At 38.7% G+C, this 24,235-nt stretch overlaps 1 long non-coding RNA gene across 3 annotated transcripts in view; it reads left to right on the top strand.

The window, feature by feature from the left end:
- LOC114014293 (uncharacterized) overlaps positions 1–24,235 on the top strand; it is a 35,134-nt gene extending 10,899 nt beyond the window's left edge. For all 3 annotated transcript variants that reach the window (XR_003557730.2, XR_008733282.1, XR_008733281.1), the window contains exons 4-5: positions 20,461–20,551; positions 23,338–24,235. This is a non-coding gene — a long non-coding RNA (uncharacterized LOC114014293). The remainder of the gene's footprint in view (positions 1–20,460; positions 20,552–23,337) is intronic.

Raw genomic sequence — 24,235 nt, 5'->3', positions numbered from 1 at the left:
AGGTCTAAATCATGTATATGCTAAAATTGGCAACAGCTTGCTGGCAGATTTTATAAATCATCCAAATCTGTCTATATCTGAGGAAAATTAAAAACAAAGTTCTGAATAAAGTAAGAAACCAGGAAAGGCATAAATTTACATGGTGTGTGGCAGTGAAATAGTCATGAGTAAGACAAGTTTCAAATATTCCTCATTTGTATTTACAGTGTTATATGCTTTTGTATTACTCTCTCTCAGACATGGTTTTATATATACGAATATATGTATACACACAACACACTCTGGTGGATTTGGTTCCCTTTTTCTCTGATGCTTTTTTCAGGTAATAGAAGTGAAAAGGTTACACATGTAATTCAATATGTACTTATTCATAACACATGTTATTTCTAGCACTTTGAAGGAGATATAGAACCACAGAATGGTTGAGGTTGGAAGGGACCTCTGGAGGTCATCTAGTCCAACCCCCCTGCTCAAGCAGGGTCACGTAGAGCAGGTTTCCTAGGATCATGTCCAGACGACTCCTGAATATCTCCAGGGATGGAGATCTTCTCTAGGGTAAACAGTCCTGGCTCTCTCAGCTTTTCCTCATAGGAGAGATGCCCCAGTCCCTTCATCATCCTAGTGGCCTGTTGCTGGACTCTCTCCAGTAGCTCCATTTTTCACTTGTACTGGGGAGCTCAGAACTGGATGCAGTATTCCAGCTGTGGCCTCACCAGTGCCAAGTAGAGGATCTTCTCCCTCAGCTTGCTGCAACACTCTTCCTAGTGCAGGCCAGGATACCGTTGGCCTTCTTTGTGGCAAGGGCATACTGCTGCCTTGTGTTCAACCTGGTGTCCAGATCCTTTTCTCCACAGCTGCTTTCTAGCTAGTTGGCCCCCAGCATGTCCTGGTGCATGGGGGTTAGTTTAATCTTTCATGAGTGCGGGACTTTGCGTAGCCTCTTCTTGAACTTCACGAGGTTCCTGTCAGCCCATTTCTCCAGCCTGTCATGGCCGTGTGGTGCATCAGGCACTCCTCCCAGCTTTGTATCATCAGCAAACTTGTTGAGGGTACACCCTGCCCCATGGCCCAGACCACTAATGAAAATGTTACAAGAAAGCTCTGGATAAAGAGCTTTACCAAACATTTTTTTTTTCTCTAAGGAGGAATTCTCAAAATCCTATTGGATTGGGTTTTTTTAATTTTGTGTCTCTTTTCTGTGAGCGCTGCGATTTCTTTCTTAGGGCATTGTGCGCCATAGGTATCTTAAGGGCTTTGGGCACAAAGGCTCTGGGACTAAGCAGTCTCCTTTGTCTCTTGGATGTATTTAAGGGTTCACAGCCCCAGCCATTTCCTACACACCATAGAAACACTTGGAGTCTCTTCGTTTTCTCATAAAATTTGGCAGAACAGGGGAAGCCTCAGGGATCCACAGAAGAGTTAAGCCTGCCAGATGCACCTGTTTTTCTTCAGAGATGATCAGTGACGTCTTCCTTGTCAATGACAGCACGGTGGTTCTGCTGCTTTCAGCACCTGGTGGTGGGAAGGTCGACAGCAAAGTCTGGCATCTTTGTAAAGTGAAGAAATCTTTGGCTGCTTCTGTCCAAGAAAACAAAATGCCAAACAGAACTCCTCACCTTTCCAGTGTCTCAGTGGTGGCAAGAATCCTAACTGGTTGTGTAATGGAGTATGTGAGTGGTGGTTTGATAGTGAGGGTTTGGGCTTGACCATCCTCTGTCTCTAAGTCTCTCCTTTCTCCTGAACACTTGGGTAAGTTAACACAGCAAATATAACATTACATGTGATTATTAAGGAGTGAAAGCCTGCAGCCTTTGTCATGACATGACGAAATTCACATCGTAATACCTTCAGGAATGATGCTTAATATCTCATTTCTCCTCTATGGGAACATTCAGCAAGGCAAGCTCAGTTACACAATGAAACCACTATAGTTAAACCATGTTTACATTCATATAAACAGTAACAGGCTTTGGCACAATACCTGTGAAGCCAGATGTCTCTCAGTAACTCACAAGAAACAATAAGAATAGATGATATTTGAAACATGGTATTTCTCTTAGTTTTTATAAGTTATCCAAACTGGAAGCTTTAGTAAATGTATTTAATTGTCAATAAATTATGCTGGTGCTCATATAGTTTCTGTTTAAAAGTGATTGAAACAGCAGCTTTTTATCAGTATACGAGCCTAGCACATCAGCCTGCTTTACAGTGAATGCTGTAAAAGGTGCATTATGTATTTCCTGCAGAGAAAGAGTATTTTCTTCTCCTCTTTATGTTCAGCTTGTCTGGATATATTTCATTCTAGAGGAGATCAGCTTGCTCGTAAATCTATTTGGATATTAATATTGAAAGGAGGGTCAGGAATAGAGGCATTCAGATAGGACGAGCCTCAAGCTTAGTTTTATTAATGCAGAGATCAGTCTTATAGAGTAAATATTGAGATTGAAACACTCTTTGCCATAGTGAATGTTAATGAAATTACCTACATGCACAAGGATAAGAGTCTAATTGTTTGATTTTTCCTGAGTTAGTGTTCAGTGTGTAAATCCACTTTAAAAGAATATTTTGGTGTGGTGCGAACAGAGTGGTTTTTGTGAAAAAACATTGTTTCATGTGCTGTTCTGAGTGATATCCCATATTGAATGCTTTGTTTCTTGATTATTCTCCTGTACAAGCAGACTGCAGCTTTCATTTGATTGCTGTATATTCCACGAATTCCAGGTTGCTTGATTTTTTTGTTCCATGTTTACATGAAATTAACACTTTTGAAGTGACAATTTCATGGAAAATGTTCTTAGGTGTTTCCCTAAAATTACAAAAATTCCAAATTACAAATCCACTGAGCATGTATTTGCATATTGGAATATGATAGATGGCATCATGTGCCACTTTTATTAGAGCGCCAGCGGATCTTGCCATTGTGAACTGAAGACTAAAGTTGAAAGTTAGTCATGATTCACCGTATTTTGGGTCTGCATTTGATAGAAATAGTTATAACCGACAGTTGTAAAACCCCCCAGTCATTCCATGAGTGTGTGAAGATGGTTGGAACTGTCTAGTAAATGCTGTGAAGCTGGTATTTCTAGAACCCTGTAGGGAGTGTTTGGTGTTGGTATTATTAAAAGAGGTCACACAATTTAAGTCTGATTCTGGCTCAAGAACACAGTCCAAGGAAAGTACAGTATTATAATGCACAGAATAATCGGTAGTCTGAGTTTGTTATTATGTGGCCTGTGAAAAGTTACAGGAAATTTTGTCTATCAGGAGGTACTTAATCAAGGAGGGAGTGGGGAGAATCAGAAGATTATGAACTTCTAATACAGAAGTCTGTACAAATGTCTGGATCCAGACATGGTAACTGGAATAAACCCAAGATTTTTGCTTCTGTAGGAAGGTCTACTGAAGTTATTCTTAACTTCTGATCTACATGAAATTAAATTAAAGCACACTTTTTGAGATATGTATCTTTTGAAAAGTTTTTACTGGGTAGATTGCAAGAAAAATAATTTTTGTGCTCATCACATCAAAATTTACCATGATCATGTAAACCTATGTGGATTATAAAGTGTATTGTAAACACATATATTAGATTCATGGAAAATGTAGGAGAGTTTTGGAGTACGAAGTCAGTGCTTCTGAGACAGATTAAGACCTAGATTTAGCTGGAAGTTCTCTGGCTAAATACAGTATTGCCAGAAGATACAGTTATGTGAAAATGTCAGTGAAAAAAGTGAAAGATTTGAGGTTAATGACATTGGAACTTAATGGGATTTCATTTTTCATCAAAATGTAATGTTTATTTAATCCAGCAAGCATTTTGACAGAAACTTTTTTTTTTTTTGCATTTAATCATTTGCCATCAAGCTCTATGAATAGGAACAATAAGTAGGTAGGTAGGGACTGAAGTGAAAACAAAGGGGTAGTTTCCCCAGTAATGATTGAATAGGATTCCAAAGCATTCCAGTAGAGCACATTCCAGATGGGAATCATATTTAAGAGCAGCAAAGGTAAAGGGCTGTGTACACTGCCCCAGTGTTTGTGTTGTCCTGGTTAGAAGGCATTTGTCTGAGAAAGGGCCTTTTCAGAGCTACTAGTGTTTCAGTTGCTGGGACTGACGAGGTGGACATTTCATCAGGGGGAGTAAGAGGCTTCAGAGGGGGTGAGTTGTGGGTGTGCAACACACAAGACTACACAAGATCCATCCAGAGCTGGCAATTTTTATGTGGCACTTCAGAAATACAGAATAATTTGCTTTCTGCTAGTCCTGGACAAGTGACTGTATTAGCACAAGGACAGAAATATTAACATCTTACAATGGCATACCTTCTGTCCAGGATAGGTGGACATAGCTTCCAGACTGTTTGGTTTCTTGCTGCAGTTTAGAAAAAAATATGTAAGTGTGAATTGGTAGTTTTTCATTATTATTGTCTTAAATTTTATTATTATTTTATTTTACCTTTACATGGCACTTAAAAACATGGCACTAAATTGAAGCTCATCAAAACATTTTAAATAACCATTTCAATGTGAGGAAGGTGGAGAAAAGCCTATAATAAAATAATCTAGTGATTTATGTCTTTTTTTTTCTTAAGAAAGACAAAATGTTACCCATGAGAACTCTCCTCCGTGAACATTTTGAGCCAAAATAACTGTTTTCATTGGAGGAGGGGAAGAAGAGGAGAAACCTTTGATTCGACTTACTGTTCAGTGTCAAAATTAGTCTGGGATCTGTGCTACCCTTGCAGAGCCTATTACTATCCTAGTGTGGTGCTAAACCTCTGCTAAAGTGGGGTAGGTAAAGTGGTCCCTGGAGTGCAAGGTATCTGTAGTGCCAGGTGTCCCAGCTCAGCACTAACCTCTTTCCAGAGTCCCACTTCCTGTGGCATTACTCCAGTTTTATTCATAGCCCCATCCTGGCTGTCCACAGCATGCACAGCCTCTTCTCCTTGCCTGACAATAGGTGATTTGCAAACAAAAGCAGATACCTGTCCTAAAATAGACTTGGGGATCTGTTATGGATCCAGTTGCAGCTGGGGTTCAGGGATAATAGTACTGCACTGGCCCATTGTTGAAGCATGGGAATCTGTTAGATTTGGTTCAAGGAACTCTTCCCTGCTCTCTGCTGCACAGCGTAGCCCTTGTGATCAAAGTGCTGTACTATTTGGAAACCTAATTATATAATTTGGTTGGTGGCCGCTAATAGTTTCTGCCGCTTCTAGTTCAGTTAATCTCCTGAGCGTGTGTGTCTTCAAAGGGAGGCTGTTGCTGTTGTCCTCGCTGTTGGCTGTGCTTGAGGAAGGCAATGTAACAATGGTCTTTTTCACACATGCTAGGAGACAGCTTGCTCCACAAAGGAGGTCTCCTTTCCCTGCTTGAATGGTTTGGGAAATGTTAGCAAGTTCTGTAGTGCTGTTGTGTCCATATGTTCAGTATATCTTTCTTACGCTGTTTAATTAATCCCCAGTGCATTCACAACTCCTACACAAGGGGTAGGTTTGCTGTAAGAAAATTGAATTCCAGGGAGTTGGGATTCTTTCACTGTTCCGTCACTTTTAATGTCCATTTTGCTGTTTTGCTATGAAAAACTGAATTATAACAGTAACCATGTCAAACAAATCTGAATGAGAATCATATGAATTCCCATTAACTCTAATTGTTTTTTTTAAACTCAGTATAAAAACCAGATTGTGTCTAATTAACTTCCAAAGTACTCCTTTTTACACAAAGGCTATCCTAGGGGACACTTGGCAGACCTCCCTGTTGAGCTTTTTTGCAGAAATGTAGTAGATGAGTAGTATAAAGCCACAGCATTTGTTACTGTGATACTTCCCTTAAATGCAAGCTTTATCATAACGATGCCACTGAGGGAGTGGAACTTCCTGGTCATGCACTGAAATTCAGAATATGGTTAGGACCACAACGGAAGGATAGTTGTGAATACTGAGACAAGCACTAAGGAATGCGGAATATGTGAAGAGATACCGATACCTCAGTATTTGAAGTAACTGCAAGTGAAAAATAGATCAGTACAAAGTATTGCCTCCATCAGATAACTAATTTTGGAAAAAAATAAACAAAACGGGGTTTCTGCTGCCTTATCTCTGAAGAGGACAGAGGCAAGCCTGGGTTCCCATTTGCCTTTCCTCTTTCTTCCTTGTCTCTGCATGTTTCCTCCGTTTGTCCCATTTCTGTCCATTTCACTTTCAGTGTTGTTTTTCAGAGCTTAGAGTAGGCCACATGTCCTGTAGGCATAGATTGCCTGAATATATTTTTTTTGCATTTGGAAGCTGATTAAAAGGTTTACACAAATGTAAGTTTAGAGCAGTAGATAGGTGACCTACAGGAATAAAAGCTGTTGTTAAATTTGCATAGTGGGAAGTTTTAAGTTGTTATATCTTGCTATACCTTATGATTATTAAAATTAAAGTCACTGTGAAAGTGATGATACTGTAAGTATCTTACTGTAAGAACTGCATCCGTGGAAGCATTGCCAGCTAATCTGAAAGGAGAAGAGGAATGAGACGCATGAAATAGAAGAGGATTCTAGAAAAATCCACAGGACTAAGAGCATGGCTTGGAAATGGATTGATTCACTGAGGTCTGCTAAACTGCAGACCTCCTTCAACCTTTTTCTGCATTTAGGACATTTGTAATACCCTCCTGTGTGATTATCTGATGGTCTACAAAGGGCTGGGAGATATAATTCATTTCCCACATGGTTACGTTTTCTCTTCATTCCTGAAAACTGTAGAAATTTAACATCTTTTGAGATCTCTACTGTTATGATAAATCTGTTTGAAGGAGGCTGGTGGAGCTTTAAAGTTAGAGAGGGATGGCTCAAACATGAATGCACGGATGATACGTGAATGTGTAAATCTTGCTTCTTAAGAAAGAAAGAATTCTGATTTAGGTCTTCAGACTATTTTTTTTTTATGATCACAGCCCTAAAATCTGCTAAGAGCTGTTTCTGCTGTTGATTCATAGAACCAGGGAGGAAGATAATCTGAAATAAAAGGATAAGAAAGTGCAGCTGTTTGATATAAGGAATGTTGATGATTTCTAAGGCTTGCTGTCCATAGGTGGAATATACTATCTGAGAAAAGTAGAATTGTCCAAACCAGGTATCCCCTATTTATCTATTCCCCCCTTCCCCTTTCCCTGCAGTGGTTTCTTTCTCTGAAAAAAAAAATGAAGAAAGCCAGGCTATTTTCAAAGTACAGGGAAAAAGAGAGATGCCTTTTCCCCCTGCCCCCTCCAGGTTCTCTAGAGGAGAGTAGATAGAAATATAAGTTGGAATTGCAAGATTTTTTTCAACAAAATTCTCACTCATATGCTTTTAATTGTGTACCTGCACATTAAGTTAGTTGGCTGTTGGCTGGTTAGGAGACAAGGTCTCTTTTTAGACACATTTGTTTCTTTCTCTGTGATTGCATTTCACTGTTCCTTTGGCATAGCATTGAATCATGACATTACTGAGGCTGGCATAAAAACATGAGCAGCAGTGAGCTTACCAGTTCTTTATTTTTACTTTTTATCCTTTATTGAGTGATGCTGAATCAGTAGACTCGGGAAGACCTGTTGTTTTTTCTCATTGGTCTTAGACGTGCTGATTGATTATATTAAGTGGATGTGAGCCTTGATGTCTGATCAGCCTGTTCATCTTAGCCATCTAAGGAAAGAAGTATAAATTTTTAGGTGAACAGGACCCAAGTTGCAAAGGGGTAACGCTAGTCACATTGGTGTTTCTGTTGGAGCTCACAAGACATAGCAAACAGTTAAGTACATCTTCCCTTTCCAACACAGAGTATCCAAGCTGTTGTTTTTCCATTACTTACGATATCCCAGTCATGCAGCTGGTACCAGTGCCATCTTCTGCATGTTATTTGTGTTCTCTTATTTAGCATGCCTGACAAAGCAGAAATGTGCAGATGATACTGCTCAGTACTTCTTTACAGACAGATTTTTTGCATCATTTTTTTCATTTTAAGTGAGCTACATAATTTTTACTTGGATGCGTCTTAATACTTCTCTTGAATCTACACATGTTCACTTTTGTAGTGTTGAATGTTTTGTTTCCTACAGAGAAAATTATTTTATAAATAAGCACAGTGTATTTGTTTACATGGGGGATAGACTATATGATTCTAATGCTTTTTGTATCTTCCCTAAGGAGACAAAAATGACATTGTGTATTTTCTTATGCATGTTTTTCTTCTGATCTTTTTTGTCTTTTTGTCTTGTGGGAAGCTGTGCTTCAGTAGAAAGCTATGTTAAAAACATAGTTAAAAGAAAATTGATCTTAAACTAATCCTTTGAGTCAACTGATGTTCTACTGAGATCAGTATTATTTTATTAGCATATATGTGATGTTACTACTAATACAGCATGAATTTATTACAGCCAGGGGTAGCTCAATGAATTCCAGATGAATTCACAATAGCTGGATTCTTAAAATGCTACCAGGTTTACTTCAGGTTTTCTGTTTCCATGTGTGATTAATACCAGAACTCAGCACAGCTACCTGCTCCTATGTAAAAAATAAAAGTGAAATAATCATATATGTAAAATTAAACTGAAAACTTAAAAAGGTGTGCCTGAGTCTTGGCACTGATAATCAAAAGTAACAGTTTCGAAGCCACCAGAAGACACTGATTTTACATAATCAAAAGTTGTTATTGGTTTATCTCTTTCACAAATCCAAACAGCCAAAATACTCCAAAGTATTTTAATATAACTAGCTAGTTTAGTATCTTACTTGAAAAATGATTCATATCATATTTAGAGATACTTAAGTGTAAATTTGGTTGCAAAGCTCTTCAAGGATATCAATGAAAATAAAATGCATTTTTGAAGATTTGTTAGTCAGACATCCTAATCCCAGGTAGAAACCTAGCAGCTTCTTTTCATAAAAGTGGCAAAATCTGTTTAAATTGGTACTTTTTGTAAAAAGACACATGGAAACTTACACAGTTTCACACTGACATGGGTTGTATTGATAAATTTTTTTTTTTAGAAGTGTCATATGATTGTTAGAAGCTTCACCTAATGAAGTGTGGCACATTAGGTTTCACGCTGGAATCCCCTGCTATATTTGGACCTATGTAACATCACACATTTGTTATTACATTATTCCAGCTTGGTACTGGCTATTACCAGAATCTGACCCCCAACTTTGGCAAGTGTATTTAGGCTTGAAGATTTCACTTGGTCTCTTTTTTCATCAGCCCTTACCATATGGTTCACGCAGCATTTCCATAGCTTTACAGACCAGATGTGTGTTTTGTGCACACTTCATCAGAAAGCACTGCACCAAGGACATGGCAAAAATAATCTCCAACAACTATTTAATGTATTGGTTATGTGATGATGTAAATCAAATTATGGTCCCGTAAGGGCTGTTTCTTTTTCTGTAATGTAGAGGACATGCACTGATAATGGGGAGTGAGGGAGCAAGGTGGGACGGGTTTTTTGTTGCTTTCTGTGTATGGTAGAAGGATACTTGTATCATAATTGTGGAACTACCCATTTTTTACTTCAGCTCTCATCCCAGCTAGGCATTGTAGCACTGAAGTCAGATGTGTATTTATGCCAGCACTGTTTTCTGAAAAGTCTGCCTAAACCTCACGGTGAGGAAAATTTAGCAAGTCCCCCCAGCTCTGAGATTCATATTCCGATGACAGCTTAGGGAAGAGAATGAGGGTGAATGTAAGATATACTTGAAGTATCAACAGACTGAGAACAGTCCCTGCTACTGAATAAGAGCACATTTGTCACAAAGATTTAACAACTAGTTTGCAACTCAAAGCAGAGAAAGTACAAGACACACTTTTTCTGTACACAGGTGAATAGTATGAGAATAAAGGCCACATCAAGTTCTGTTAAACAGTGCTGGATGACCAAGACTTTGTATTGGCATTCTTATTGCTGGGACTTCCAAATGTGTATGAAAAAAGAGTTCTCAGCTTTTCCTCCACTCTTTGTTGGATCCAACCACCTCTGGTGTGAAAGCTCAGGACAGACCTGGGTGACAGGCTGATGCAAAGCTGTCAAACATCAAGAACATTGCAGTGGGTTGTGGTGCTCACAGGCCCCTGTCAGTAACCGTGATGTGCTGTTAACATCTGTCTAAACACCTCCTGTATGCAAACATTTATTTGATTCCCTTGAGAAAAAGGCAATGTATTGACAGGTTTAGAAGAAATTTTTGTGGCTAATGCATTTTGGTGTGGACAGAACAAATGTTCCATCATCTTATTCTTCACTGAGGCTGTGCACTTTTTACCTTCTCCATCAAGAGCACTATGGTCTCCATCTTCAGACCCAGAGGACCTATCCAGACTGGTAAAGCAGTAAAGTTGTTTTTTTTTAAAAAAAGGAAAACAAAAATCACCTTTTCTAGATACAGTCTGGTTTCTTTCAAAATACTGTGTTCATCAGGAGATTCAGTCCTACTTTCCCAGTTTTAACAGGCATAAAAATAACTTTTGAAGTCTTATTAAAAAGGGGCAATGCAGAAGCACTGAATGAGGATAGAAACACTAACAAAAGAGAAGAATGTAAAAGGAAGGTATGAAGGAGGTAAAGAGAGAGGGGAATAAAGATGGAAAATAAAATCTAAAAAAGAGAATCCACACAACTACCTCAAAAGAAAAAGACAGGATTGAAAGTAAGTTTTATACAGTAAGTGTTTTACATAGGGTTGGCGAAACTTAGACCTGATATTGCTGGGAATAAATCCAGTTGGACTAGTGGATTTGTACCTGATTACAACAGGGCAAAAATGTAGCCTTTGTTTTGGACAAAATGTTCAATGATTTATGAGCCAGTCTGTTTTCAGAAAGGAGTTACGAGTATCAGGGTTCCACTGAGACTCGGCTTCTAAGTGCCTATAGCATTTCAAGACTTAAGCTTAGGCTGAATTTTAGAGGTGTTTGTCAATGAGGAGCTTAAGTTCCATGATACATTTGAACATTAATGCTTTTGAGAACAGTATCCATTAAATTTTGTAGGGACAGTGAAACAATCAAGAAAGGATAATAACTGTTGGCTTGAACAAGAGCAACTTTTGCTTACCACGCCTGGCTGGGACGCTAAAGGGAGAGAATGTATCCACATTTTTGTTTAATGCAGCTATCCAGTAAGGTCATTTTTATTCTATAGATATTTAAGGATGGTCTTTGCTGTGTTCTGCAAAGAATTTTTGTCGCATTTACAATAGTAATACATTCTGTCTGATGTGGCAGGACTCTCTTACTAAGCTGTCTTCTCTCGTTCAGGACAGTCCAGAAAGTAAAACACTGTGAAAGACCTCATGAGTAACACAATGTAGAAGATTACAGAATCTCTTTTTCTCAAGATGCAGCAGCCTGACAGTGCTCCTTTTGCTAAAGGAGTTTGTGGTGGTCTCTGTAGAGGTGCTCTGCAGTGTCCATTTGCAAGAAATGAGAAGTATTAATTGTTACAGGCTGCCCAGTACATTCCTTCACAATACTGCTGAAAATGTTTCTTATTTTAATGTAGAAGGCCCTTAGAATTAACTGCTGAATATATCACTTGAAAGACTGTGAGCTAATGATATTCTGGCTTGGGACTTTTTCAGTCAAAACCACATGCATTAAATTTCCGTGTGAATGTTGGGCCGCAGAGAGGATTAAACACTCACAAAAATCGCTCCAGCAAACATAAAGATAGAAGAAAGCGAAGGCATCTGGGTTTTGCGCCTTTTTCCTGTCATGCTGGAGGAATGAGCTACAGCCTGTTGATTTAATTGTGCTAAGTGCTGTGGGCCTTCAGCTATGTTAATCATGCTCGATGTGGAGCAGCTGTGCTGCACTGGGCACACTGGCTGGGAGGCAAGCCCTGCTGCAGCCTCCCTGCGGTTCCTGGGGCTGGGGCTGCGGGGGTCAGGCTAGAGGGCATTTCAAAGCACAGACCTTTGCTGCCTAAAGAAACAGCCTCATTTTCTTTAATTTTATACCTGCTGTAAAATCAATTCCAAATAATAATATCTAACCTATTATTGACACTTTATCCTGTGGGGAATTGCTGGTTTTGACTATTATAAGCAACCACTGATTTTCCCCAGGCCCTCAGGGCCTCCTGTTGTGACTGAGGCAAATGTTGCTAATAAACGCCTCCTTCAAAGTGACTTTTCCAGCTGAATCGGAGGGATTCCAGTCACCCATTTGATGGAACTTTAACCAGAAACGTGTTGGACAAATTAAATATGGGTTAGCCTCTTGCTCTGGACTATATCAAGAGCCTATAAATGCAAAATGTTTGAGTCACAGAAGACCGTGCTCTGTAATTAACTATTGTAACTCTCCTCGCAAATCAAAAGCAGCCTAACCTGTGGAGTTCAACATGTCAAGGCATGGGCACTGAGGTGGTTTAGGGAAGGAAGAAGAGGAAAGAAGAATAGGAGGGAAAGGTAAACAAGGTTTTGCATACATATATATTACTGTTAGCTAGTATCAGAAGCCTTGAACTTCTCACCTTGTTATGGACAAGAAAAGAACTGAAGAGCTTTAATGTATGGACTCATTCCTACTGAGGAAAAAAAAAAAAAAAAAAAAAGAGATCTTCAGACTTACCCACTTTGAAGATATTAATGAGATGGAAATTTTTTGCAAGCCAAATATACTGTTTTTTTCTTTCCCTTGGTCTAGTCCTGGAATTAGTTTAAAATAGCTAGTCAGTGGGCTGTTTGACAAATGGAAAATGGCAAGGCTGATGTCAGCAAGTATGACAGGGTAAAATAGGCAGAGGTTGACTGCTTTCAGTACGGAAGGACGGACTTTTTTGAGTGGACATCAGGTAGCTTTTTTCTGTCTCTAGTCAGGAGTTTAGTGTTTCAAAACATGGGCTTTTTACTAATGCAAAGAGAGAAAAAGAATATGCTGAACAAATACTGAGCCTTATATTTTGATCTGGACCAAAATATCATTTTAAGCCAAGTACAATGAGGTATTTTTAAACATGTTTATTGAAGAATTAATGTCTTAAATATTGTCTCGACTTTAATTGTAGATGTGCTGTAATTCTGCATCACTGTCTTACCAGCCGTCTTCTGGCAAGCATTTGATGTTGTTGATCTTAAGTTAAAGTCATTATTTATGACCAGGTTTCTTGGAAAACCTGTGGAAGTACAGTTTTCAGTGATGCTTATGCATATATATTTCATCAGCGATGAATCTGAAAGAAGTGAGACTTAAATTTAAGCTGGTATGCTGTGATACTATTTGTGCAGAAAAAGCTATTTATCAAATATGATACCTCTTTGCTTATCTGTCTTAATTTTCAAGTAAAATTATCTGACAAAATAGTAAGGAGAGAACAACAGAATAATTTGCTTTGTGTAAATGTGCTTTGTAAGCCAACTTAGACTTCCTTTATTAGGATATCTGTTGCAATGTTGTATTGCATCCAGTAAGAAATGAAGAGCCACTTGATTACTTGTAGTTCATGCATAGTTATACCTCTAAATGGAGTAAGTAATGTCTGTCTCTCTTACTTTGCTTGTATCAGATATTTCTCTTTGATTGCCTAAGACCTTAGATAATGTGGTGGTTCATGACTGGAGCTCCAAAATGTAATTACCTTATCAATAGCAATAATATTTTTAAGATTTTTATCATGTGCTCTTTTAGTCTTCAGACCTTCCTCACTTCCTAAACTGGAGAATGAAAAACAGAGTGATTTTTTTTAATTTATTTTTTTTTAATCTCCAGTCTTTTGGGTATTATTTTTATTAACATTATTCACGCAGTTGTTAGGCCAAAGGGATCAGCTAGCTCTTTTGACTTTGTAAACTCAAGCTGACCACAAGGATAGCATTATCCAAAGCATTAGAGGGGAAGTCTTTGTTCTCAGAGATGTCTGCAAGATTAACTTGATATTAATTTCATCTTGTCCTTCCCACTTAGAGTGTATGGAGAGAGGGGAAGTGAAAGGCTTGGTGCGGAGGTAAAGCTGAATAGCTTTCCCCTCCTTGGTCTAAAACTGCTTTTTAGTACTTAAGTTGCGATATTTACAACACCAGGATGTTGGTGAAGGGTTTCTGTATCTCTGGCCAGAAAATCATAGGCAGTAACTATGAGTGTATGTGTGATGTGTGCAAGTGAATCCAGTATATACACACAGGCCAGGAGGATTCTCAAATGCCTTTTTTCTACTAGACAAAATTTAGGTTTATAATACCCCAGCTTTTGCATTTGGGAATACATCTAGGAGCGATAAATGTAAAACCATGCTGGTTTTGCCTAAGTTCTGTGGATTGCAAGCCAGAACTTTTGCTGAAGAAACTGTTGACAGCTCCCCTCTCTCATGGTTTTTAGACATCATCTTTGTCAGTGGTATCTCCAGTAAACGGAGCTGGGAGAAAAAGCAGCTAAGGAAATACAATTACTGTGGCAGGCTTATCTGTATCTTTCTAAATCTTCCTGGAAAGAGACTGGGACCTTGATGTGGATCAGGTATTGGACTGGTAGCTCTTGCAGGGTAGGGAGCAATGAAGTACTGTGTTCTTCCATCTGCCCTCTTCACATCATAGGCTCACAGCTAATTAATCAGTTGCAATTTCCAGATGGCCTTCCAAATCAGCCTAAGGCAATGCAAACTTCAGCAAGGAAGCATGAACAGAGAGCTCCATTATCAAAGTCTCTGGTGAAAGAAACACAATATAGTGCTTTCTACTGTACTTAGAAGGCTGAAAAACTAGGAGCTATAGTTTCAGAGAGAACACGTTCAAACGTGAGTAAACCAAGTCTTTCAGCAGTGATACTTGTCATGAAACACTGTTGTTTGTGATGTGCATACTTTCATAAATAAGCTGTTCTAAAGCACTTGTAACAAAGGAAAAGGACCTTGCAATGTCATCATAATACTAGACAACTTTAAATCTTTTTTTTTTTTTTTCCTGCACTGTGTCATACTCAGGATAATTTTCAAAGAGCAAGATCTCAGATTACGTTGGTAATTGATTACTTTGGTTGGATCACAGTGTGGTAGAATGTTGTTAACTAAAAATGCTAAACCTTAAGCTTTAGTACAGTTATAACTATTTGAAAACTGAACGTTAGCACCTATAAACTTTGCCTGCCTTTCAGTATTTGAAGAATGTCTGCTGCTGTAAGAAAAATTGTCGAATGTGGCACAGTAGTGATGGGTAGCATCACAGATAAATTTGATTTGAGGTATATTGTCCAGAAACTAGAATTTGTTCATGGAAACAAAATATTTTTGAACATTGTGTTGTATTTTACCAGAATTATTCCATCTGATACTACACATAGAAGGCATTAGTGTGAACAGTGGGGTTTTTCTCCTTTGCAAAAGGCGGGGGGTTTATATGCTGGAATCACTAAGCTCATCTTCAAATTATCTTTTTTTAGAACTCTTGTCATGTGAAGTGTCATGACACCAAATTCTATGCCGCTCTGTGCAGATGAATAAAAGGATTATCAGAAACATTACAACAAGTCTTATCCAAATAATGGTGCTAAATCCAACTTTTATTAAACTCAGCTCCATGGAAAATTTAGGTGAGATGTAGCAGGGGGTGTTTATTATGAGAATAAGGGTTTGTGTGAGTTTGTTTTTGAAAATTAGATGTGGGGGATGCAAACTCCCACAGATATGAAATTGAACAGAATGTTTGCACAAGCTTTTGCAAAGGAAAACTACCAACTCTGAATGGCTCTGTTGCATAGTCTGACTATTTCTGTGATCTTCCTGTGTTTGCTATTTTTTTCATGCCATGACTGTTAGGAGCCTTCATTTGCTGCATAATATAGTTATGAGAAGAGACAGGAAACTGGAGGAGTTCTGGAAAGTAGTTTGTCCTTCATCCATGACCTTGTGAGTGGTAATAAGTGTTTGAAGTTTAGTTTTATCGGCTTGGAAACCCAAAACCCTTTTAAAAAGTCTTGATTTTCAGAGCAAAACTACTCAGCACTGTATTCTTGTGTCCTAGATTCAACGTTAGAAAACCATTGCACAACGAATAGATAATGTGAAATTACAGAGCTGTCAGTGAAGTATTACAGCCTCACTACATAGCAAAGAGTAACTGCCAGGGGACTGTGGATTGCCACTGTAAATCCTACCTAGGGAAGTGTGCTATATGCGATCCTGGGAATTACAGTCCACTGACTCTGACTTTCTTCTCTGGCAAGATGGGAGATAATAATAAAAAAAAAGATTTCTGAATGCATGGAAAGCAGTCTGGCTAAGGTTAACACGGCATCTTTAAACAGAAATCCTGACTTTTTAGCTTACTGGAGTTCTCCAAGGATGTAAAAAAGAATGTGGTTGAAGTGGATCTAGTGGACGTACTGGATTTTCATACTGGGTTTTAAATAAGCTTTTGACCACCTTTCATACAAAGGTTTATTAAAGACACTTGAGTCACCATGGAATTGCAGAAAGAGTCTGCTTATGGACTGAAAGCTGGTGAAAGGGTAGAAAGCATAGGATAGCATTTGGTGATTACTTCAACCATTACAAGTGCAAACAAAAATTTTATTCCATGTCTTCATGGGCACCATGCAGAAGAGGCTAGAGCAGTGAGATTTTCAAGTCTGTAGCTGCTACTAAGCTGCTTAGCTAGCAAAATGCCATGCTTACATTATAGAAATATATAGGGACAAAATAGATTGGCAAAAAGTGACAGAAAAGTGTCAGTGTAAATTACTGAAAGATTATGCATCTGGGAAAAAGTAAACTGTACTTACATAATCCTGGACTCAGAACTGGAGGTTATAACTCAGGAAAGAGAGATCTTACCATCATCGGCAGCTCCACAAAACCATTGGCTTAATGTGCTATGCCAGCCAAAACAATCAACATCATGTTGGGCATCCCTGAGAGAATATTGATAACAAGACAAAAGGTGTCATTATGCTACTGTACAAAACCTCAGTGGACCCACATCATTGCACAAAGTCACACAGATAATTATGCAGTTGATACATCAGATGAGTTTGCTGCCATTCAGAGGGACTGTGACAGGGTAGAGAACCAGGCAGAAGGAAACCTCATGGGGGTCAACAAAGGGAAGTGCAAAGTTCTTCACCAGGTGAGGAATAATCCCAGACACCAGTACAAACTGCAGGTCAACTGGCTGGAAAGCAGTTCTGCAGAGAAGGACCTGAGCATTCTGGTGGACAATAAGCTGAACATGAGCCAGCGATGTGACATCACAGCAAAGAAGGTCAACAGCCTCCTGATTTACATTAGGCAGGGTATTTTCAGCAGGTGAGGTCCCTTTACTCAGCACTGGTGAGACATATCTGGAGTGCTGGGTCTTGTTCTGGCCTCCCCAGTCCATGTCTCTACATGGACTTACTGGACCAAGTCCAGTGAAGGGCTACAAAAATGTTTAAGGGACTAAAGCATTTCTTATGTGCAGAGAGGATGAGAGAGCTGCAACTGGAGAAGAGAAAAGGATCAGGGGGCTTACAAATGTGTATAAATAACCTGATGGGAGGAAATATAGAAGATGGAGCCAGGCTCTTCTCAGTAGTGTCTACTGACAGGACAAGAAGCAGCAGGCACAAATTAAGAGATTCCATCTGAACACAAGAAACACTTTGGTTGAACTCTGGAGTAAGTTGCCTGGGGTGTTGTGGAGTCTTCCTCCTTGGAGATATTCAAAAGCTGTCTGGACATGGTCCTGGGCAGGCTGCTCTAGGTGGCCCTGCTTGAGCAGAGGGGGTGAACAGGATAACCTCAGCCATTTTTAATGATTCTGTGTGGGCCAGAAAAACTGGCCAGGTTTACCTGCTGTCTTTTAGCGACTGTAGGTTAGCCCACTGCACAGTATGGGCCCTTTGTTCTGAGTCAGTAGGGCAGTCCTTACATCCTTCTGTAGATTCCATAGGTTCAAACCTGCCTTGTTTCTGTACTTTCTGCTGAATATAAGTTCTGATGCATTTCTGCTGTGAAGTATATCTGTGCCACATAGGGCCTTGCTTCCTTTTGTCTTCCCTTGGACTCTGCTCATCCGTAAGCTATTTTCCCCATCTGGCATAAATTGTCCTTTATGCTTATGAACTGTCATAGCTATATGGCTTCTGAAGTAATGTAACAGAAGGAGGTGAAATCTGGCCTGTGGCAATGAGCAACAGTGGCATGAAGAGTGTGAAGATTTATGTTTGTTTACTGTTGCTCAGCTTGTATTGAAGTCTAAACTTTCTGCTTTTATGGAGCAGTAGAATTTGCCTAACTGGTACAGTTTTGCTTGCTTTGAGTTAATCCGTGGATTAAGAATGACAAGTTGTGAAGGCACTCAGAAGTAGACACTCATCTGGTGAAGTCACCTGACCTAGATTAATTTCACAAATTTAAATAAGCCAATATACTTAATTTACACTGGACCTATGTATTTTATAACAGTTGCTACCTTTTAGGACATGATGCCCAGAATTAACTGTCCAGACTACTCTGCAAAATGGTTTAACAGAGAAATTTACTTTTTCCTCTGTATTTTTGGTATATGGTTTCTGAAATAGCTGTCCATTTTAGAACTAAATAACATGATCCATGGAAGATTTTGAGGAAGAAAAGTTGGTTCCTTATAGTCTTCCAACTTTCTAAGGAACGATTACAGATTATGAACTGTTTATGCATTTTGTGACAGCTGGCAACACTGCTCCTCAAAACCAACAGTAATAGCCAAATGCTGGTTTATATAAATCGATGTGTTCACATATTTTACTTTTGTGCTGGCCTATCTCTTATTACTTGCTGTCCACCACATCCACCACAGTTGTTAGTAAAAACGTAACGGTGAATTCATGGAAATCTAGTATTTCCTTGCATGCTAAAGAATGTTAAAAAATACATGTTCTTGGCAGATGATACTTACCTGACATGAGTTTTTTTCTTAAACATGTATGATTAGTGTAGGCTATGCCTGAAATGATGAGGACCTAAATGTTGAAATGAATTAGCAGGATCAAAATCCCATGATCAAAATTTTTTGCATTCTTCTATAATTCTCGATATACAGCTAATAATTTTTACTTACTTTCTTAAAACTTCACCTGCACTTAAATTATTTGATCTATAAAAACTCAGTGCAGAGTGTGGGTAAGTAAATGGAAGAATACTTCTTTTCATTTTGGATTTACTCATGATGTTGTCTGTAGAGGGCCTCCCACATTAGATCTGACTGTGGGGAAGTCACTTAGCCATTCTGGGCAAACATTTTAAATCCCAGTTTCCCTTGGATCAAAACCTTGCCTCAGATTTGCTAAGCATGAGGTGCAAACTTGAATATCTGCTGTGTAGCTTGTGGCTCCTCAAATCTCTTCCGCATTTTCAAAAACTGTAAAAGGGTAACCAGGTGATATGTTAGCTGATGTAATTTTGTACTTGTCAACACAGTGGGGTTTTTTTGTGTTTCACTACTGCTGTAAACATTATTCTGTCCAAAACCCTCAACGGTGTATGGAAAAACCGACACACACACAAAAAAGAATATGTTTTTCATGAGCATGCATGGGTGTGCTGTAAATTACTACACTGCCCTTGGACCTAGCGTGGGTGAAGGTGTTTGATGTGGAAGTGCAAATTTTTGTTGATTGTTTCCTCTGTGAGTAGAAGACAATGGAATTTGAATTTCTTTCCCTACTCTTTGTTCAGTAACTCTCAGCTCAACAAAACTGAGATGGGAAGATTGAAAATATAGAACAGTGGAAGATACTAGACAGTGAGATTTTAGTCTATCCTAACAAATCAAAACAAGAAAATAATGTACTGAATATATAATCGTCCAGGATATTTTGTATGCATAATGAGAGAACATTAGTATTACTGATTATAAAATGTTCTAACATCTTTCCAAGCTCTTCATATGTGGATTAATTTGGTGTAATAAAATAGCTAAACTTTAAATTCTGGTTGATCAGACCTATAGAACTACTTTTATCCCTCAGGTGCAGTGCTACAATGAGCAGGCTCATGATCTACAGTAACATGCTACAGTGAACTTATTCTCATTGTAGTATTTTTAGAGAGGAGGAAACTTCCCAGTTGTTTCTGTTTGGTTGGTTTTTTTCCCCTGCTACTGCTAACTGTTATCTTTTATTGTTTTTGCAAATGAGATATGTACAGTAATTTCTAAAAGGAGGGGCAGCAACCAGTAAGGAGGCAGACTGATTAAGAGACTAAGGAAATATTTTAGGCCATGACATGAAGAATAAGCACAACAAATAAAACCTGCAGTGAATAATTAACTCAGATCTGTAGAAAAAGGGTAGAAGAAAACTGTTCCCAATGGATTTACCTATGACACAGTCAGTGGTGTGTTCATCTGTTTATTTCCAGGGCTCAGTGCTTACTTGGAGTGAAAAAAATTACTAAAATGTGTACAAAGATTTTTTTTTTTAATCCGTGTTTTTTTGCAAACCAAGGTCCTACCGTTCATGTATCATTTCTGTTGCTATGTTCTCCCAGAGACAGATCATAAAGCTGTTCAATACCCAGTCAGTCCTTATACCTGAGAATAACAAGAAAAAGGAATGATTCTGCTGTGCAGTACCAGTGAGTGAGTATCAATACTTAAATATGGTGCGTATTTGAGCCCAGTTTTTGTCAGTGGCTGTTGCAGCTGCCTCATAACTCTGTGTGACTGAAGCTCTATCCAGAGTTAGTGGTGTCTCTGACCAGTGTCCCTGCTTTTTCTCTTTGACCCATCCAACTGTGCTTGTCTGCTTGAGATTATGCCTGGTCTGGCTGCTGTGCCTCTGTTTTCTCCTAATTTCTCTTCTACTTCCTTATTTACTCCCTCAGCACATCCTCCAAGCAGATCCTCTCCAATTCCCTCCTCCTTTTCTGGGGGGTGGAGAGGTGGGGGTGTTGTGCCTCTGGTTTCCTCATCTTTTCCTTCTACATATTAACCTTGGATAATCTCTCAACAAGGACATTCAGTTGTCTCCTTTAGTCCAGAATTAAATCTTTGCCATTCTCCATTAGCTTCCATTCTTGAATGCTTTACCATCAACTTGGCTCAACAACTCTGTTCCTCTTCTCTGTTCCAGTTACCGTGTGAGCCACTGCTCCATCACTGCTTTGCTACTTCTGCCAAACTGATTTCCCCACGAGAGCATCTTCCCCTGTTACACAGACTTCCAGACAAGCATCTTGTGCTTTCTTCTAAGTTGTCTTTTATGTTTAGAAGGATCTCCCTGTGAATTAGCAAAGGCACTTCAAAACTGTTCTTTAGCTTCTGATACTTGGTCATGAGGTCTACAGAAATATTGAAGGCAAGTATGCAGATGTGCTGAAATGATTGATCATACTGTTAACTAATCTTAGTTTCTTTTTTTTGTATTATTTGTCCATGTTTGGGGACAGCAGCTATATACTTTGTTTGTTTAGCAACTAGAGTCCCTGATTTTGGATCATGTCCTAAGTAATACAAATAATTACTAATAATAAAAATTTATTTTAATTATGATATTGATTAAATGTAACAGGAGTTAGAAATTCCAGGATATCACATGAATTATATAAAATGGAGACATTTATTTTCTAAACTCTTTCTATAGTCCACATGACTTTGTGCTTTTATTTATGTTAGCTCACATTGGATATGCTCTGCTTTTCCTCCACCCTTATACTCTGTACAGTTGGGGGATACTCTCTGGGGATCACAGTGTATTGCTTTCAGGTTCTTTACTAATGGCTTTCACTTGCCTTTCATAATGTTTTAATTAATTGGCTTGATTCTACCTTTGTTTTTCCTTAAGCCTCTCAAAGAAATGTCTGCACTAGTCTTCTTGTTAAATTTGTAAGCCAGTTGAACAATGAACTTTGCCAGCTCTTCCTAGCTGATTTATAGAACTGAAATATCCTCATCCTCTAGGGCATGCACTCTGATTTTTAGGTATAATAACCTTATTTACATTGTTCTTACTTCTGGGCAAGGAATCGTCTTATTCTCCCAAATGGGCTACTATGAGTGTTGAAGCACAGTGTATCCTTTTTAGTTGGCTGGCCTTTTTGAGATCTAGGAGTTCCTAATCACAAGGGTTTTCTGAATGATTAACAAACAACACATCTGTCCTTTGGACTCCTTTGACTGACAAAGAGCTGCTCTACTAAATGCATCTGGGTTCCCTCCATCTGTGCAAGATTATTCCCATTGAAGTTTCTGTATTTTTCTCATCTACTTCATTTCAGGAAAAACGGAACGTGAAAGGAAGTGAAATTTGGACTAAATTTGCGTTAGCCTAATAGTTCTGTTGTTACAAATGACATAATAAAGAGCAGTGTCCTTCAAGGAAGAAAAGAAAGTTTTGATCCAGAAACATGGGCTATTGAAGACAGACACAGCAGTGGTCTTTAAAGGAAAGGCTGAAACTGTAACTAAATGGAAAAAAAAAAAAACACTTTATGAGTAAATCCAGTGTGGTGGATTACTGGGTTCCTACTATACAACGCAAAGGTGGGCTCTTCGCAGCTTCTCTATAGGCTTCAGCTGTCTTTAAATCCCCTTTGTCCCATCTTTTTTTTGTAATAGGATAAAGATAGTAAAATTACTTCATTCCAGAAGCAAAGATCTGCTACCAAGATCCCAGAAAACCTCTTTTACCTTGGAAAATTTAGCTTTTGGCAGTATATATCTACCTCTGATACCAGCAGAAATAGGGGAAAAAGAGGAAACAGGGTAAAAGGAAGTGTTGTCAACATGGAGAAGAGTAGTGGAAGAAGATATAGATGCTGACTGTGGAGAGCTAAGGGGCCGAGTTCCATGTTAGCAATTATTTTCACTGGTTAAGAAATGCAATGTGCAGTGTTACTACTATTGCTACAAGAATGCTGAGGTTCAGCTGAAACCTGTTTATGTTAAACACCATGCCAGTACTAGGTATGAGAGGAAACAAAAAGTGTCCTATCCCAAATCCCACAACAGATCAGTTTTATGTGCAACCAGAACTGGTCTCCACAGTCAGGAGCATGTAACGCATGTCAGGCTATTACACTTAAGAGGAAGTAGCATGAAGATTGACAGGCTTCACAAATCTCAGCACAGAAAAATAAACTCCATCCTGAATCTACTTGCTCCAATAAGAGAAAAGAGGTGCCTGGTTAGATGCCATCAGGTGGTTCTTGAGTGACTTAGCGCCAGGACCTGAGAGGGCATCTGAAGGGAAGGATAGATCTCTAAATACCTTGTTTTCCTAAGCATGTGCTACTCAGCTAGCTGGACCTTTGGTCTGACCAGAGATGTTTTTCTGATGTGTTGAGCAGCAGTATATAGTAGGAAAGCAGAAGGGATCTAACAATTTGTTGGGCTTCCCATTCAAAATTGTCTGCATTCCTTTTTAGGTAACAGGATCACTGTGAGATACAACTGATGAAGAATACTTCATGCATATAAACACTTACAGGACTGAATGTTAGCAACTGAAATATTGATAAAATAATGCTGGAATGTAATGTCAGAAACAGTGAAAAAGATGGAGCCTCACATCACTGCCACAGAATGCTGCAGAATATAATTATTCAAACAATGATGTGATTTTTTCTTTCCATGAAAAATTATACAATGACAATAAATAAAATTAAACTCATCAACACATAAGTGGGAAGCTATAACAACCCTTTCTATGCTGGGGTATAAGTGATTAAAAGAAAATAACGTAGCTAGAAAGTGACTATTAAAACTGCACCTGGCATTAGATGCAAAAATGGTCTAAAAGAATATGGAATATTTTACACTTTCCAAGTTTCCCTTGCTCCAGTGCATTCCTTTTACATAAATAATACTCATCAGCTATGTATGTCTACAAAGAGAGTGTATAATCAATTCTTGCGGTCCAAAAACTACATTAATACCTCTTGCATCTGTGTACCTGTAGACCTTGAAAGCCGAATTCTTGAAATCAAGCCCTGGCTAACCAGAAACAGTGGGCTAGAGCTCAAAACCTGAGCCTCATCATACTGCATCATTGGGTATGGATGGGGAAAAGTAGCTGAGATGCAAATTACCAATTAGAATAGCTAATTGTGCTATGCTTATGAGAAAGTCAAACCAAAAAACCAAAGTGTGTCTCTGCACACCTTGATCAACCCTCTAAATTGTTTGATCTTCTAATTTAGCTTTGAGAAATGATGACAACTCTTGTAATTCTTTTCAGTCTGCTTATTTCTAGCTTTTCAGCAAATGACAAGCATTTCATTTATCTCCTATGCAAAGCAGAACCAAAATTTGCAACATCTATGT

The sequence above is a fragment of the Falco cherrug genome, chromosome 1, assembly GCF_023634085.1.
Source record: "Falco cherrug isolate bFalChe1 chromosome 1, bFalChe1.pri, whole genome shotgun sequence".
NCBI lineage: Eukaryota > Metazoa > Chordata > Aves > Falconiformes > Falconidae > Falco > Falco cherrug.
Note: the sequence above shows the minus strand (reverse complement) of the source record. Positions and strands in the feature narration are given on the sequence as shown.